The sequence below is a fragment of the Pteropus medius genome, unplaced genomic scaffold (genome assembly GCF_902729225.1).
Source record: "Pteropus medius unplaced genomic scaffold, Ma_sr-lr_union100, whole genome shotgun sequence".
Taxonomy (NCBI): Eukaryota; Metazoa; Chordata; class Mammalia; order Chiroptera; family Pteropodidae; genus Pteropus; species Pteropus medius.
In genome coordinates, this window is record NW_024350927.1 from 3,341,635 (window position 1) to 3,360,026 (window position 18,392).

At 39.9% G+C, this 18,392-nt stretch overlaps 1 protein-coding gene and 1 pseudogene across 1 annotated transcript in view; both read right to left on the bottom strand.

Moving 5' to 3' along the window:
- The window catches only part of LOC120585701 (uncharacterized), a 535,818-nt gene that overhangs the window by 197,965 nt on the left and 319,461 nt on the right, over window positions 1-18,392 (bottom strand). The window lies entirely within an intron of this gene.
- LOC120585929 (uncharacterized) lies at window positions 11,662-11,780 on the bottom strand (annotated as a pseudogene).

Here is an 18,392-nt window from a genome sequence, read left to right on the forward strand (position 1 = left end):
GTTGAGTTACTTAGGGGCAGGGCTGGGCAACCTCGGGCCTGGCTGGTTTAGCATCCCCTTTGTTTTTGCTGCTTAGCTGTACAGCTCAGCCAGGTGTGGAGGGACCAAGGAAGGCTTGGGAAGTGCACACACCCAGATCACACCACTGGTCCGTGTTCTGCTGTGACCTTCACAGACGACATCTAATTGCTCTCCCACATTCCAGGTCTGCAGATCACGTCCCCACCAAGTCTTCTCTAATGTGTCTGATGTTTCTTTAAATGTCATTTTTGCCTGGTCCTATCCACTCTTTATCCTGGCAACAGCACTCTGAGTTTCCCCTGCGGGCCAACCCCTCCCACACGCTCTGTTTATGTGCTTCAGGTTCAGGAGATCTCCTTCCTTGATCACAGCGATCAGCTCAAGGGTGAGAACATTCCCTAAACTAGGGCAGTGGAAGATCTCCCTGGGACTTGTTCTGGAATTATTGAAAAAACACGACGTCCTGCCAAAGCTACTAATCTAGCAGGTTGTAGGCTCAGTGTTGTTAATGGCCATCTCATTGTCCTACAGGAAGACCATCCCCCAAACTGATCCCCAAAGAAAGAAAAGCAGAGCTGAGGGAAGAAGAGAGAGATTTCTGACAATGTCTTTTCAGCGCCTGGATCTAACCGTGCCTGAAAGTGATCCACAGTTAGACTGTTTGGTCATGTGACTCATTCAAATTCTCCTTTTGGTTAAGGCAGTTTGTGTTGTATTTATTTTCTTGCATCCAAAAGATTCTTAAGTATGTGTTCCATATCCTTCTACGTCTTGATCACTTGTCTTCTTTTAAGTCATCATTTTGCTAATGTTTCTCTTAAATGTAGCAGCCTCACAACAAATTTTGCAGAAGGTAATGTCTTAAGATATCCCGATAAAGCACGTCCTTTGATCTACTATGTGTACATAGAATCTAGAGCTTCTTCGGTTAGGAACGTCTTCTCTACATTTGCACACACACACGACCTCACAAAGTGAGGGGGAATTGAGAGCAGCAAGGAGATGCAGAGAAAAAATGGAAAAGTACAACAAATACTAGCAATATATCTTCTGTGAAATATCTATTGCAGCTAAAGAGACTTAAGATTGGTAGAAGAAGGAACATTTGGACCAAGGACAGAAAAACTGGAGGTTATAGATGAGGTGCAGTATGGACATTGCTGGAGGCTTAAATTGTTACTCCATGGGGAAAGAAATAGGTTAATTTTTCTGTCTGCCTGGCCTATAGCTGAAGAAAAAAGATCAACAGTTATTCCTGTTACATGAGTCAGAGACACTTCTGTTCACTGAACATTAAAAAACATTTATAAGAAAAAATAAGTGATCCAAGGGCTTAGATATTATGATCTTTGATGCTAATGTAATTTCATTCTGAAAGATTCTATTCTAGATAGCTTAGCAGACATCTTATTTAAGTTCCCCCTTCTTTAAGCATTCTTATGTGCACACAATTATTTTTCTGTAGTCTGTAAGGAGACCCTTTTCTGCAGCTACCTGTGAATTTAGTATGTGGGACGTCTGATCAGTGTTTGCACAGATAACACTGTGGGACTGGTGACAGCCCTTTCTCCTTTGAGTAGACAGAACCGTCATATCCATGGTCCCAGGGAAAGGTCTTAAATAGTGAAGGTGAAGAGTCAGTGTACTATAGCTTTCCAGGTTTGTAATTCACCAAATCTTTATTGATGGCCACCTGTGTTTAAGGTGCTATGGGAGAATCAGGTATGAACAGGAGACAGCTCTCAAAGAATCAGGTCCTAGAAACTGAGAAAGGCAGGCCCACACATTAGTATACCACAAACATAGGGATAGGGATAGGAGCTTAGCTCCAGAGGACAACAAAGAAGAAAGAAACTGAGGCCAGCTGGGGGAATGGGAGGGCTTCCGGAGGAGGTGGCATTGCAGCCGGGGATGGAGTTAGCCATGGTAAATGAGGTGCACTGGGCATTCCAGGAAGGAGTCGGGGTGGGGGATGGTCAGAAAGGTTAGGAAGGACAGAGCATGTTGGGGAATAATAGCAAAAAGGGTCTGGGATGGCTGGACCCCCAGTTGTGTGTGGTCAGGGGTTCCTGCCCTGTTAATTATAATTCCACCTTCTCTCCACTGTTTGAGAGAATAAAATGAAATACGAAACAGCCAAAGAGATACTATATTATGAATAACTTTGAAGCCACTCTAATTTGTAAAAAAAAAAATCATCATTTGGAAACACCAACACTTCATCTTTTAAATAAACGATTCCTGAGGGCGCCCCTTAACCTATGCTAACACATTTCTCCAGTCATCGAGTAAATATTTGCTGAGCACTCTCTCAATTCCAGGCGCTGGGGATATGCCAACAAAAAGGCAGAGAGCTGCCCTTATGAAGCGGATGTTGGATAGGAGGAGATCCGTGATGATCAAATCAACAAATAAATATGTATTACGAATGCTCTGGAGAAAATAAAGCAGAATGATGAGGGGAGAGGATTCCTATTACATATGGTATAATCAGAGAAAATTACCCGGAGATGACTAGGAGCTCACGGATGAGCACAGAACTTAGAGAAATGAGGGAGTGAGCCATGCAGAGACCGGGAGTGAGCCATAGCGAGGGCAAAGTCCCGAGCTGGAGGAGTGCTCAGCGTTACTGAGGAACGCTCAGGACCCAGGGGGGCTGGAGCAGAGTGGAGGAGGTGGAGAACGGAGAGAAGTGAGGTGAGAGGTAGCAGGGGAGCCAAAGCAGGTAGGATCTTGAGGGCCAGAGCAAGGATCTAGAATTTCATTTTGAGTGAGACAGGAAACCACTGAAGGGGTTTGAGCAGAAGTATGTCTTGACCTGAATCCATTTCAAAAAGGGCTGTTCTGGCTATTGTTTTGTTGAGAATAGAGTGTGGAGGGCAGGGGTAAAAGCAAGAAGACCCGTTAGGAAGACAATGCAATAACCTGAATGACAGACGGTGGCTTGGACCAGGGTGGTGGAGGTGAGGGTGGTGAGGACTTTGTATTCCAGATTGATTCCGGAGAAGATAGAGCTAATAAAATTTCCACTTGGGTTATATGTGACATGTGAATGAAAGAGACACATCTAAGATGCCTTTGAGGTTCACAGCAGGAGCAAGAAAGAAGTTGGTGTTCTTTTCACTAAGATGAGGCGGTGGTGGTGGTGTTTGTGGGAACTCAGGGGAACGGGTTTGAGCGATGAAATCAGAAGTGAGTTTTGGCTTTGCTGAGTTTCAGATGTCTATGAGACACCCAAGTGGAGAGGTCATGTGAGCAGAAGTCCTAGCTTGATAGAAAAATGGGGGAGTCCCCAAGGTAGGTCTGGTTTTCAAAGCCAGGGCCAGGTGAGTTCACCTTTAGAGTAAGTACAGATCGAGAAGCGTTCCCTAGACTGGAACCCTGGGGGACTCAACCACCCAGAGGTGAGGGGGACATGGGGAAATCAGAAAAGGTGATAGAAAAGCAGTGGCTGGTGAGGTTGGAAGAGAATCAGGAGAGAGAGTTGTCTAAGAAGCCATGTGGTACAAGTGTTTCAAGAAGCAGGAAATAATCAACTGTGTCAAATGAAGGTAAAATGTCACATGCGATGAATACTAGTTTGGGTTACTGGTCTTTGGTATTTTCGCGGAAATATTATAAACATAGAATACAGCTAATTTGGAAATGTAGGGAAGCAAACACACTGTGTTCATATGGGAGCATTTTTAAGTTAGAATTGTGAGATAATAGAAAATATATAGATTGGTTACTACCCCCAGTTCCCGGCACTGAGATTTTAGGAATGCTTGTTACTGCAGCACATGTAGCCCATACTCACTGAAGCACCTTGAAGTGTGAGCTGCTGCTGCAACCCAAACCTAAAATATGCAGTATTAGTTAAGCAATCAGCGGTGAATAGCAAAGTAACTATAGTCAGAAGATGGGCAGATAACGAGCCATGTTAGGGAGTAGAAAACATTTGGCAAATTGTCACCTGTGGTTACATTGGGAAGCTCATCTCATCCCTAATGAATATGCACGCCTACATGAAAAGGTTAGAAAACAACAAAATTAGGGTGTGTTAGCCACATTCGGCAAGTATTACAAGTTTGAGATGAATTCAGAAAAAAGTTGGTCAGTTTGCAAAGGGAAAAGAAAAAAGGGGTCCATGAATTCAAGGACTCGTAAGGTTGGAAGGGACAACTGCTTCCCAACTACATACACCACACATTAACATAAATAAAGTTTTAGAGCAGTAAAGGTCAACTAAAACTCAATCTGTGGCAAGGGTCAGATGAAAGGCATAGCCATCCTGCTGGCTGTTCAAACCTTTGAATGAATTAAGGTGTCTCAAGTCAAGATCCAGAGAATCCTATCGATTGGGCAAACTAGCTAAGGGGAAAGAAAATAAAGATCTTATTCTCCCACCAACACCTGACAGATTCAAGAGGTAGTGGATTAAATGGAAAAAGAAGGAGGGTGGCAGAGAGAAAGCAGAGCCACACAGCACATATGAGGGTTGTATTCTGAAATGAATGATGGCGATGAATGACGTGAATGCTATTTGGCTGGAATCAGAAAGTTAAGAAGTCACTTGTTTAGGGGGCGTACTGTAATAATAAAAGATACAGCAACTGTGACTAAGAGAGGATGTGATGGTTCTACTCCTCAAATAAACCTTTGGGTCCCAACTGTATGCATGCAGAGGGTGAGCTGAGAAAGGTGCTCATCTCCCAAGGAGGGCTTATTCTCCAATTCAGATGTGGCCGTGGGAGACATGTGCAGAAGAAGAATCTCCCAGGGGACAGAGCTAGGGTCCACAAAGGACAGTGGGCAGTAGAAAACCTCCCAGAGAATGGAATCATGACCTTTTCAGAGAACGTCCCCCATCTTCGGGGAAGGGAACCTCACAATGTCTACCTAGGAAGATTACAGAAGTGTCACAGACCAGCATCCTTCCCCTTTCCGAATGAGAGTGTTTATCCTACTTACCCTGGCCCTCTGCCCGCTTTATGTACTGGATATGTGAGAGATGGCCTCTTTATCTTTTAAGTTTTGGACCCAGACCTGATGTAGAGACTATCTCACATCACCCAGAGATCTTGGCCCTTGAACTTGATGTCCTGCCTGAAAGGGAACTTTCATAAGGGGATGAGGGTATTTTGTGTGTAAGAAAGAAGGTAATTTGGTCACCAGAACAATAGACTCTGTAGTTATTAGTGCTGTTCATCAATATTTTCAGGTCTTCTCCTCCTGGACCCATGTAGGATTGTACCTCCCTGCTCACCCATCAGGTGTGGCCGTGTAACTTGATTTGGTCATGTGACATACAAGTGGAAGTACTTTTTAGAAAAAGGCTTTGAAAGCCAGTGTGTGATTTGCTATTTGCTATGTCCCCTCACCTCCACTGTGACTGGGAGCCACTCCAGATGGTGAAGGCTCCATTCATCTTGGTCCCTGAGTGAGAAGACATTAGAAAACCACCACTACCGTGACTCGAAACTAAAAGAAAGTGTGAGCAAGAAATAAGCCTTCATTGTTACAAGTCACTAAATTTGGGCGGGGCCAACTCAGTCTATTCTGTTTATGATGAGAGGCCCTCCTTTACAGAAAAGACTGGAAAGAACGAATTTTAGATGTTAATTCCCTACAGCACCTGCAAGCAAGAGGTTGTGTACAGGAAGAATTAGTGACAAATGAGGCTGACTCCAGGAGGCCATTTGGAGGCTGTTCGAGGAGCAAAGGACGAAGAAGCTAAAGTTATGGGAATATAGAGGAGACCTAATTAAGTCTTCAAACGTGAATAGAAGTTTGCTTCAGATACAAGATCATTCTCTATGGCTCATAGGCAACTAGTTAGATAATGTCATTTCATCATTCCATACTTGGTTTTCAGGCCAAGTGTTTCAGATAGCCTCTAACACATTTGTTAGGATTGGACGAGCTTCAAAAATTTGGTCCCAAGTCTTCCTGATCATATTTGGCTATAAAGCCCTTATAGTGAATAGGCTGTGAAATATATAATATTGAAGCCAACTAGCTCTTGATGGGTTGTGTTCCAGCAGGTGCCAAAGGGAGCCCTGTGAGAGTTTCTCCAGGGATGCCTGGGAGTAAGAAAACCTCTTTTAGAATCCAGGGTTTGCCTTATTTCTAGATTTGTAACTTCCGAGTCTTAAATTTAGGTACTAAGTATCCCTTAATAGGAAATCTGCTCTCTTTAATGAGCTATAATCACTGTATTTGGACTATATAATTAATCATAGAAAAATATAGCCCCACTACCTGCCATTTAAAATTCCTGGCAAGATCTGAATGAAATTCTCTAGAGATCAATGGTAATAGGAAATGAATGATGCTTTTATGGTACACAAAGATCATTTTTGATCAAATAAATACAAATAACTTTGACTGCACAGCTGGCTAGTGCTGCCTTAGTAAGCTAGGAACAAAATTATAAATACTAAGTTTTATTATTGTCTTTTACATCCTTAGTAATAAAATCCAGGTTTAGGCTTAAAAAATACTGCACGCTGCTCTGTAAGTAAATACCCTCTATGATACACTTTAAGTAACAGCCACTCAACAATTAATAGTACCTTAAAACCCAAACACTTTCATTTGAAGAAAAAAGGAGGCTGGGTAAAACCACTCCTTAGCACAGATAAAACCTCTATTTTTTCCTTTGCCAGGTCATTCTTGGTATACAACATTTTGGCTGGTTTTGACTTAGAAATGGATTTTTTAAAGAGACAAATACTCAGTATTTCCTTTGATTTGTTTTTTGTTTTTGTTTTTGTTTGCTTATGCCTCGATCAATGGATCTTCTTTACCATGAAATAAAATAAAAATTTATTTTAAATAAAAATTTAGAGCTACAAGAAACTTCAATATCTAACCAACTAATTTGAAAACCATAGAAACTGAGGTCTTAAGAGTCATGTGCTTCAACCCAAAGTTTAAAACATTATGTTTTGATATAAACATGACTTTGTAGTTGGAAACTTTGTGATTCAAAGCAGGTGGTAGCAGAGGCTAATTGAAAGCCTACTGACAGCTAACAAGAAAGTCATTATTTTTAAATGAAAATGACAAAGAACAAGTATAAATAACTACTAGGAAACGTTGTTTAGTTTTTTAGCATGGCACAAAATTTATGATTGATATTCCTCTTTATTTTCTGATTTGGTGGGATGGAGGATGCTGCAGGTCTTAGAATTCGACTATCTGATGCCGCTGGAATTGTGAAGCCGTGGGGTGTGGCAGGCGTGCAAGGTAAAGAAAAGGATTCCTTGATTGTTTGGAAGCCGTTAATGGTAAGGCAAGCGTTAGGAAAGGTATCAAATCCCTAGTTGCGTAAGAGTGGAGAGTCTCAGATCTGTGTGTGTGCAAGCATCCTTTGAGAACCCAAATAAACTACAGATTATAAACATAATCAGCAATTATGATTCAGAACCCAGAAAACTGTACCCCTTTGACTCCACCTCAATTTGAGAAACATTTGCGTGGAGCGTCTGTATCCCCAAATCACATACACCTCCTCACCTTCCTCTCCCACTAAAGGTTTGGTCAGTGTAAGATACATGGGGGTGGTCACAAAAGAACAGTATTTGGGTTTGAATCCCGACTCTGCTCTTTCTGTTTCTTCAACTGTAAGATTGCAATAATAAAAAGAATAGTTGTAAAATGCTTGCTACCATAACTGACAAAGAATAAACATTTAATAACTGATAATTATTATTCTTTTATGACTTTAATAACAGCAGCAACAATAATAACAACAATATTCTGGCAAAATTTATACACAAAATTATAGTTGGAATAAATTATTAATGGGTCAGGGGTAGGGACGAAATAATCAAACTCGATTCTGGTTTAAAATGTGTTCTACTAAGGACTTCTGCTTTCAGTCATAACGGGGAAGCAGTGAGCAGATTTACTCCCCTGCCATCAATAACTGTAAAATGGGACACAATAGGTGAAACCGCAGTTTATAGTCATTGGACAACAGACAGATCAGGTCTGTGATCCTTGCACGAAGGGAAACAAACAAGGCAAGGCTTACGATTGTCCTGACTTTCTGCCCAGAAGCATATTGCAGACTGCGAGGAGGTGAGGGGGTTCCCAAGCAGAGTTCCGAGGACTTGCTGAATCGAGGAGAGAGAAATGTGAGTTCAGAGAAGCTGAAGATTGTGTTCTGGAGAGAATGTCGGTTTGTAGGAAAAGAGCTTCAGAAATCTGCATGGTGGTCCCTTGGAGTCTTTGCTGAAAACAGACACAAGCGTGTGGAGGATGCATGTCCACGAGGAAGGCAAAGACTGTGAGCGGTGAGCTGCATGGTTCTCAGAGCTCACACAGGCTCTGGGAACCACTCATTACAGCCAGAGTTATCACTGGTGAGTCAGTAATTCCTTGAGTTCTCCAGTAGAGACCCTGAAAAGGCCACATCTAGCAGCAGTTTAGCAGAGTAAAGGCTACTCTGGACCCACCCTAGCAAAGCTTAAAAACAAGCCTTGAAAGAATGAAACCGATTTATGAGTAGTGAACTGCCCTACAGGAACAGGGAGGGCCCAGCGCTCTCCAAAGGAACAACAAAATTCAACTCCAAAATGTAAAATTTACATGTCTAACACCCAATACAAAAACTTACCTGACAGGCCAAGAAGCAGAAAAGCATAATGACATAATAACAAGGAAAAAATACGTGATCAAAGAAACAGGTCCAGAAATGATAGAGGTGGTGGAATTAGCAGAGAACGAGGTTAAGAAGTTATTTTAATTATTTTCAAGTCAAGAAAAATCTTAATATAATGAGAAACTAAAGATTTAAAGAGACCCAGTGGAAATTCTAGAGATGAAAAGCACAAAATCTGAAATTAGAAATTCACTGGGTGGGAATAGCAACAATTTAAATATTGAAGAATAAATGTTAGTGAACTAGAAAATATATCTATAGAAACTGTTCAAAATAAAGTACAGAAGGAAAAATGATCAGAATCTCATTGAATTGTAGGACATTATCTAGTGGTCTAACACATGTGTCATGGGAGATAGAAAAACGGAGGAAAAAAATACTTGAACAAATAGAGTAAAAATTTTCCAAATTTGATGAAAACTGTCAACTACAGATCCAAGAAACTTAACGAACCCCAAAGAATACACACGAAGAAAACCATAACAAGGCACATTGTAATCAAATTATTAAAAACCAAAGGAAATAATAATATTAAACCAAAATCAAAGGAAATAATATTAAACCAAAGGAAATAATATTAAAAGCAGAAGGTAAAAAAAGACATTAAATTCAGAGGAGCAAAAATAAAAATACCATTAATCTTCTTGTCAAAAATTACATAATCCAGAAAAAAATAACATTTTTTGTAGCCCTGAAAAAAATAGTTAATATAGAAATCTAGAGTTACTAAAATACTTTTCATAAATGAAAGCAAAATAAAAACTTTTTCAGACATATGAAAGTTGAGAGAATTTGTTATTGAAAGGTCTGCACTACAAGAGATATGAAATGAATGTATCAGCGAATGAAAATCACTGGAAATGATAATAGGTACGTAAATATACAATTTTTTTTTTCATTTTAAATTTCTTTAAAAAGATAATTGCCTGTTTAAAGTGAGAACAACAGCAAGGTACCATACATATAAGTAAAGTATATGATAAAAAGACTATAAATATGAGAGAGAAGACAGAAGGTTTTTTTTGTTTTGTTTCATTTTGTTTTTCTTTTAAAATAAGGTTAAGGAAGTGATAATACATCATCTGAAGTTAAGCTTTGGTAACTGAAATTTATATAATGTAAACCATGGAGTGATCCCCGAAAAATAAAGTATAGCTAGTCAATCAATAATGGAGAAAAAAATGAAACCCTTAAATATACTCAAATAATCTCCAAAAAAAAAAAGGGAGGATAAAAGGAACGAAAAATAGAGCAAATAGAAAACACATAGTAAGATTATAGACTTATGCCCACATGTATAATAAATACATCAAATGTAAGTGATCTAAATATTACAATTAAAAGGCAGAGACTGTCAGATTGAATTTTAAGAAAAGCAAGACCCAACTATATATTATGTACAAGAAATCTACTTTAAATACAAAGACACAAATCAGTTGAAAGTCAAAGGCAGGAAAAAGGTATAGCATGCAAACAACAATTATAAGAAAGCGGTGGTGGCTATATTGACTTTAGCGAAATAGACTTCTGAGCAAAGAATGTTAACAGGGATAAAGAGGAATATTATATAATAATAATGCAAGGGTCAATTTATCAAGATGCCACAACAACCCTAATAAAAGAGCTTCAGAATTGATCTTTATGAAACAAAACTGACAGCCCTGAAAATAGAAAGCCACATATCCACAAATATCATCAGAAACTCCAACACTCTTCTTTCAATAATCAATAGGAGAGGTAGACAGAAAATCAGTAAATATATAGAAAACATGAGCAACTTGTAACCAATTTGACCTATGTGACTTTATAGATTACTCTGACAAAGAACAACACTATATACATTCATTTCAAATAGATATGTAATGTTCACCAAGATAAATCATATGCTGGGTCCTAGAACAAGACTTTAAAGAAATTTAAAAGATTTAAAATCATACAGACTAGGTTTTATCAGCACAATAGAATTAAATTAGAAACCAGTAGTTGGAAATTTCATAGATAATTGGAAACAAGGGAACATACTTCTAAATAATCCATGGGTCAAAAAACAAATCATATGGGGAATTAAAAAAATATTTTGAACTAAACTAAAATGAAAGCATAACATATAAAATTTAGGATTTTATAGCTTTAAATGTTATAAAAAGAAATTAAAAGGCTCAAAATCAATGATCTAAGTGTTCCATTAAGCATCTAAATAAAGAGAAAATTAAACCCAAAATGTGTAGAAGAAAAAAAATAAAGAGCAGACATCAATGAAATAGAAAATGGATAAGCATTAAGAAAAAATCAATGAAACCAAACTTAAAAAAAAAATCAACATTAACTATTAGCTGATTGATCAAGAAACAAAGAGACACAAATTACCAATATTAGGAATGCAATAGGGACACCACTAGATCCTACATCACCAGAGATTCTACAGACATTGAAAAGATACTAAAGAAAAAATTTGAATAACTTTTTGCCAACAAATTAAAAAATTTATTGAAGTACACAGATTTGAAAGATACAAATAAGCAAAGCTGATACCAAAAGTAGAAAATATGAATAGTCCTATATCTACTAAAAATTAAATTCATATTAAAAACCTCACTATAAATAAAACTTTATACCAGATGGCTTCACTCATGAATACTCACTCATTTAAGAACGAAATTAACTAATTCTATATGAATTCTTTCAAAAAATAGAGAGTGCCTTTCTCAACTCATTTGATGAGGTTAGAATCACTTTGACATCAAAACCATTCAAAGATATTCTAAGAAAACTACAGAAATACAGATTCAAAAATTCTTTTTTTTCTATTTCTTTTCTTTCTTTCTTTCTTTCTTTCTTTCTTTCTTTCTTTCTTTCTTTCTTTCTTTCTTTCTTTCTTTCTTTCTTTCTTTCTCTCTCTCTCTCTCTTCCTCTCTCTATCCTTCCTTCCTTCCTTCCTTCCTTCCCCTTCCCTTCCTTCCTTCCTTCCCCAGCCTTTTCCTTCCTATTGCCTACAGCACCTGATTTTCCTAGGTGGTCTCCCATCCCAGTACCAACCAGGCCCAGCCCTGCTTAGCTTCCGAGATCAGACGAGATCAGGCACATTCAGGGGGGCACGGCTGTAGACCAGATTCAAAAATTCTTAACATAATTTTAGTAGATAAAACCCTGCACTATATACAAGGAGTAGTATGCCATGACTGAATGAGATTTATCTCAGGCATGCCAAGATGGTTTAAAATTTGAAAATCAACATAATTTGCCTTATTAACAGAATAAAAGTGAAAATCATAAGATTACCTCAACAGATGCAGAAAACAAATTTGACATTTTCAGTATACTTTCATGATAATAACTCTCAGTAAAGTAGGACTAGAAGGGAAATTTCTTCAAATTGATAAAGGGCATCTACAAAAACATACAGGTGACATTATGTTTAAGAGGATAAGCCTGACTGTTTTCCCCTTGATCAAGAATAAGAAAAGGGTGTCCTCTTTTGACACCCTAATTCGACATCATACAGAAAGTCCCAGGCAGCACTGTAAGTCAAGAAAATGAGAATCCTATGTGACCAGGACATAGGGAGTGGAGGCAGGGAGGACTCACGATGAGTCCATGAACATGAACGTGAGCATGGCCAGATCAAGTACAATGCCCTCCCCCCTTATCTGAGGGGAATACGTTTCAAGACCCCCATGGATGCTTGAAACTGTGGACAGTACCAAACCATAAATACACTTTTTTCCTATACGTACAAACCTATGATAACATTTAATTTATAAATTAGGCACAGTAAGAGATTAACAACAACTGATAATACAAATAGAATAATTATAACAATGCGCTATAATAGAAGTTGTGTGAGTGTGGTATTATTAAGTAAAATAAGGGTGACTTGAACACAAGCACTGCGATACCGTGACAGTCCATCCGATGACTGAGACGGCGACTAAGTGACGAAGTGACTAAGGGGTGGGGAGTGTGTACAGGGTGGAGACACTGGACAAAGGATGATTCACATCCTGCGTGGGATGGAGTAGGGTGGCATCATCCTACTCAAAGTAGTGCACAATTTAAAACCTATAAATTGTTTATTTGGAGAATTTTCCATTTAATATTTTCGGACCGCAATTGACCACAGGTAACCAAAACTGCAGAAAGCGAGACCATGGACACGGGGAGGGAAAGGGGAGGCTGCAGTACATTAGAGTAATGAGTTTAGATAGTGCTTCATTTGCTTTAATAAAAAAGTGAGGTGGTAAATAAGCTGTGGAAATTCTATGGTTCGAAGTTTGATCAGCTTTAAGTAGAAAGCTATCATAGAACTTTTAGACAAATCCAGCTGCAAGGTGACCACAGTAGACATCACAGATTCAGGGCAAAATAAGCACCTAAGATCTTACTCCCCTATTCTATAAGTAGTACGATTTCTGGTTGGCATAGTAACAAGCGTAAACAGGGTTGTACAAACTCTGAACAACCAGCTGAAAGTATTTACAGGTATAGTGTGGAAAGAAATCACCCATGGAAGTCAAAGTGTTTTTCTTCAAGGCTAAATTTTCAAGTCTGTGTCTAATATCACAGAGCAAATGGCTTTTTCTTGGACTAACTGCTCAGTTACCCACTTACCCATAATTTGCCACTGATTAGAACTAGGTAATTATCACAGTAATTTATCTTTATCGGCCTCATTTTCCACTTGAAAAAGCGAAGCCATCATTTCTACCCCAGGCCTGTGATTTCCTACCTTTTTGGAATCCTATTTATTATTTATTTATTTATTATCCTATTTATTATTTATTTCATTTCCTATATTTCTCCACCCCAAATGGTAGCTTATTGGTGTTTTTTGGGATGAATTAAAATTACACTAGATTTTGAAAATTACTTAAATTTGTCAACACGTTTGAGTGTTGACATTATGAGAGGTGACATTATGAGATCTGTCACGATCTGGACTAGAAGTTCTTGTAAGTTTAGGATTCCACAGTTGGAACTTAAAATTAAGTCACACCCCTAATTTTATACAAGTGGAAACAATGGCCCCCAAAAGTGAAGGGACTTACTCAGGATCTCCTAGGGAATTTAGGGCAGAAAAGGACAAAAATAGAAGATCTCCTGAAGGTAGTTCAAGTTCTTTAAATGGTTCATAAAGAGTCTAAGCGCCACATTTTCACAGGCGGGGAAAGCTGAACTCTCTTCAGCTATGTTTTGGGGATAATTTGTTATGCAGAATACATACCTGGAATTAGTTACACTAGATGGACAAAAGACACAGAATTAGTTTTATGGGATGGATGAAAATCAGGCAAGATGAGATTAATGATGAAGTTCAAACGTTCCGTTGATGGGGAAATCGAGGGAGTGATTAAGAAGTCGGGCTCCAAGGAAGACGTCAGACACAAAAGAATACTTGCCACACGATTCCGTTTATATAAAGTTCACCATGAGGTGAAGTTAATCGAGGAGGCTATACGTCAAGAGAGAAATTTCCTTTGGGGTGTGAGGGTCTGGGGACTGTGAGGTGTATGAGCTCAGTGTCTGGGGTACTCTCACTTGATGGCATTGATTCGTCAGTGATCACAGTGCTAGCCACTCAGGTGTGCTTCCTTGGGGAAAAATGCACTGGGATGTACAAGTGTGATTTATGAACTTTTCTCTATGCATGTCGTGCTAGTTATCTATTGCTGCCTAACAAATCACCTCAAAACATAGTTGCTTAAAATGAGAACATTTTTTATCTCATGGTCTCGGGAAGCTGGGCATGGCTGAACCGGGCGCTCTGCTCAGGGTCTCTGAAGCACGATGTCACTGGGGCTGTGGTCTCATCTCCAGGCTCGTTTGGGGCGGCTCTGCTTCCTACTCTCTCATGTGACTGGCGGCAGGCGTCAGTCTCTCATGGCCTAGTGGACTGAAGGCCTCAAGGTAGCTTGCTGGCTATAGCAAGAGGCCACCCCCAGGCCTTTGTCACATGAGCCTCCCCAACATGGCAGCTTGTTCCACCAAAGTATACAAGCCAAGAAGGAAATAGAGAGCATGCTACCAAGGTGAAGGCCACAGTCACGGGTAACCCAATCACGGAAGCGGCATCTCATCACTTGCCACATTCTGTGCATTAGAAGCAAGTCTCTAGATTCAGTCCAAACTCAAAGGAGGGGATTACGCGAGGTGTGACTACTAGGAAGGAGAAATCACTGGATGTCATTTTAGAAGGCCGCTCGCCACACACGTGACGCTTCAATAAAAGTTTGTTTAACTCCTGCCTCTGCCATCAGCTGAAATCGATTGCTCAGGTCATTAAACTGCCCCAATTCTCAACTTTCTCATCTATTAAATGAGGATAATGATGTTATTTCCCAGAAATGTAACCATTAAGTTAGGGAAAGCAGGCAATATGCCTGTAAAGCCTGATGCAGGGTCAGCCACAAAATAAGTTCTCAATATTAGGTGTTGTTATTATTTAAAAGATAGTCCCAAAATAATGTTAATGGCAAAGAGAAGGGAACGGGACTATAAATCGGACATTTTGAGGAAACAGAGACTCTGAGATGTTAGGCAACTTGTCTAATGTCACCCAGCTGAGCCAGGATTCGAACTGGGCCCACTGAATCCAATGTCATTTCTATGTCCTGCATCTTCTGCTTCCCTCTGGTAACCTTTGACTAGCTTTGCTCTCTTGTTTGTCTCTTCTACATCTTTTTCCACACTGCGGTAAGACTAACTCTTCTGGCATCTCTTCCTTCATTTAGTACTCTTAATGGGAAACACCCCGATTGACTTCCATAGGTGAGCATTCCATAGGTGCCAGCCTACAGAAGGCCCAGATTTGGTTCTAATATCTTGACACTTATTTTCCAGCACACACCTCCTGTCCCAAGCATCATAACTTCGTGATTAGCCAAAACAAGGTCATACCTCATCTGATCCCCACCTCATGCCTTTGCACTGCTTCTCTCTTCTCTAGGATGATACCCTGAAATTTTATCTCTTTAGATTCATCCATCCATTCATCTATCCATCCATCCATCCATCCATCCATCCATCCATCCATCCATCCATCCAACATTTATTAATCCATTTCTGGGTGGCTTGCACTGTGCTAAGCACTGGAACCACTACAAGGGAGAGTCAAGCAGGTGTCTTGTTCTTTAGAGTCTATCAGATCTCAGAACACATTGTGTTAAATCCAAAGGAGAGAACCATCAAGCCCTGTTGACATACTTCTTGTGGCTGAATACCCAGTGAAAATTTCTGGTTTCCATGATGCCTCACTGGCTCCATTATCCATCTAATGGCTTAACGTAGAAAATAAGGAAATCGAGGGAGTGGTTAAGAAGTCAACGTGGTTGTAAGAGAAGGGGATTTACTGGAAACTTAGTGAGACTGAAAACTGTATACAAATTATTTTATCGAATGATCCAACAACTCCACAAAGTAATTAGTCTTATGCCATTCTATAAATAAGTAAGGAAACTAAAGACCTAGAGAGGTGAAGTTCAATGTCTCATAGCTTCTAATTGCCACAGACTGGACTCAAACCCAGGTCTATTTGACTGCAAAGTTCTTGCCTGCTCTTAACTTCCCCTCACAGCCCTCTCTCTTCCCCTTGTGATGCAGTAGAGAATGTCAGGCTTGCAACTCAGTAAGTGATGAGAATGACCTCTAACCTTTAATTTCTCCCCACAGGTACAAAGGCCTTTCATCTCCACTACTTCAAATATTTACCAAGTGACAGAATGACCCATAGGAGCCCTAAACGGGTCATCTCGTCAACAAAACAAAAAGCCTGATGAATCTCTCATCAAGCTCACCATGGCGGGCGTCCTTCGCTATTGGACGTCTCAAACTCGTTGGCAACCCCGTTAGAGTTGGGGCCTCTTTTGTGATAATTTCATTCTAAACTATCTGTGAGGCATCCTCTGGATAAAACTGGGGCTGCCAGGCTTTTTTTTTTCTTTTTTACAACAAAACCCTGTTTTTCTTGGGAATTCTCAAACGTGGCAGCGAGCAGATGTGCTCGCAGAGGCTCTGAATGGAAGCGCAGACGGAACGCTCTGCATAGAAATGGCGAGTAAACTTCACAACTGGGAAACATAAGGATCTTTTATTTGCAGAAGTCGGAGTTTGTAATTTGAATGTGTGAAATTGCCAATAGTCTGGTAAATACGCCAGCCCGCCAGCAGCCTGAGGAGAGAGTTGAAACCATTTTAAAAATCAGTGAGGTAGGCAATGTGTGGGTGGGTGTGTTTTCCATGGAACCAATAGGGAGATTGATGCTAGGTGCAAAACACTCTTTAAGTCATTGACTACAAGAATGGGTCATTAGGAAGGTGATGGACTCATTCTAATCATCAGGGCGGTGGCTGGAGGGGTGGGGGGGCACTTTGTCTAGTCTGTTTATCGTCCTGTGCTGGCGCCATATTGCCTGCAGAAAGGAAATTCATTTTCTTTGGTTTGGTGTTTTCCACTCTTGCTCCAACCACCTCTTCCAACTCTTTTCTTTTGGCATCTCACCCTCCAGGAAGATTCCAGTTACTGCTCCTTCTTTGGACGTGGGCTCTGTTTTCTCACCTCGTGCGTTTCTGCTTGCACTTTCCTGCCTAGAATATTCTCCTTCCCACCCGCCCTCCATGTTCAAATCCTACCTTTCTTTCAAAACTAGGACCATCCTCGCCTCCTGCCTTTTCCTCACCGCCCCTCACTTCAACCCGACCCCATCTCATTGGCAAGACCTGATGGTTCAACACTCAGAATAACTAGTCTCTCTCCACTGTTCTCACCCTCGTCCAGCACCGTCATCTCTTGCCTGACGATCTACAGCAGCTTCTTCTCTGATCTTCCTGCTTTGGACTTGGCCTACACAACTGCTAGAATATATATGGATATGTTTTAAAATGAAAATCAATTACTGCCATGTCTATACTTAACACCCTTTAGTGGATTTCTGTGGCACTTAGAATCAAGCCCAGATTCTTTTCCGCCGTCTCCAAGGCCCCAGAAATCCAGTCCTGGCCACTGCTTTGGCCTCATTCCATTTCCCTCTCTCACTCTGGGCACTTTGTTCCAGACTCTCCGGTTCTGCTGTGTATCTCGAGAACAGGTCCATATCTTTCTTACCTTCAAGCCCCCAATAATGTCTTTCACGATGCCTCATGACTAGTAGGTATAAATCAGTCTTTTATTACATGACAATTCTCTGACTTAAAATTGGAGCTTTAGACAAACAAAGGGAATATCACAAAAATCTAACCATCATTTTTTTTTTTTTTTTAGGGCCCATGCTGTTACATCTTGGAAAGAACCCATTTCTTTTTTTCAACATTCTAGTTATTTTTCTCAGGTTCCTGAAACTTTCAGGAAGCTGACATTTAGAAAAATAAATACACAAATCGAGCAAACCTACAGGTGGCATTGCTCTGGGAAAAACACAGAGTCTTAATTAGCAGTGAGATTCCACACGTTTTGACTGGGCAAAAAATATCAGGCTGCCAATTTCTCATTAATTCTTGTTAGCGGCATTGCATTCAAGCCCTGCAAGGACAGCATACTTTTGAGGAAATGGCCTCTAAATCTAGTACCAATTTGCTTATCTTTAGAACTGCATCCCTAGAGATCATCTGATGAACCAGGAATCCATACATTCCAGGACAATACCAAAGAAATTGGTACAGCTACTGATCGATAATCATAGCTGACATTTAGTGCTTATGAGGCACAAGGTTTTAATCAACATGTATGA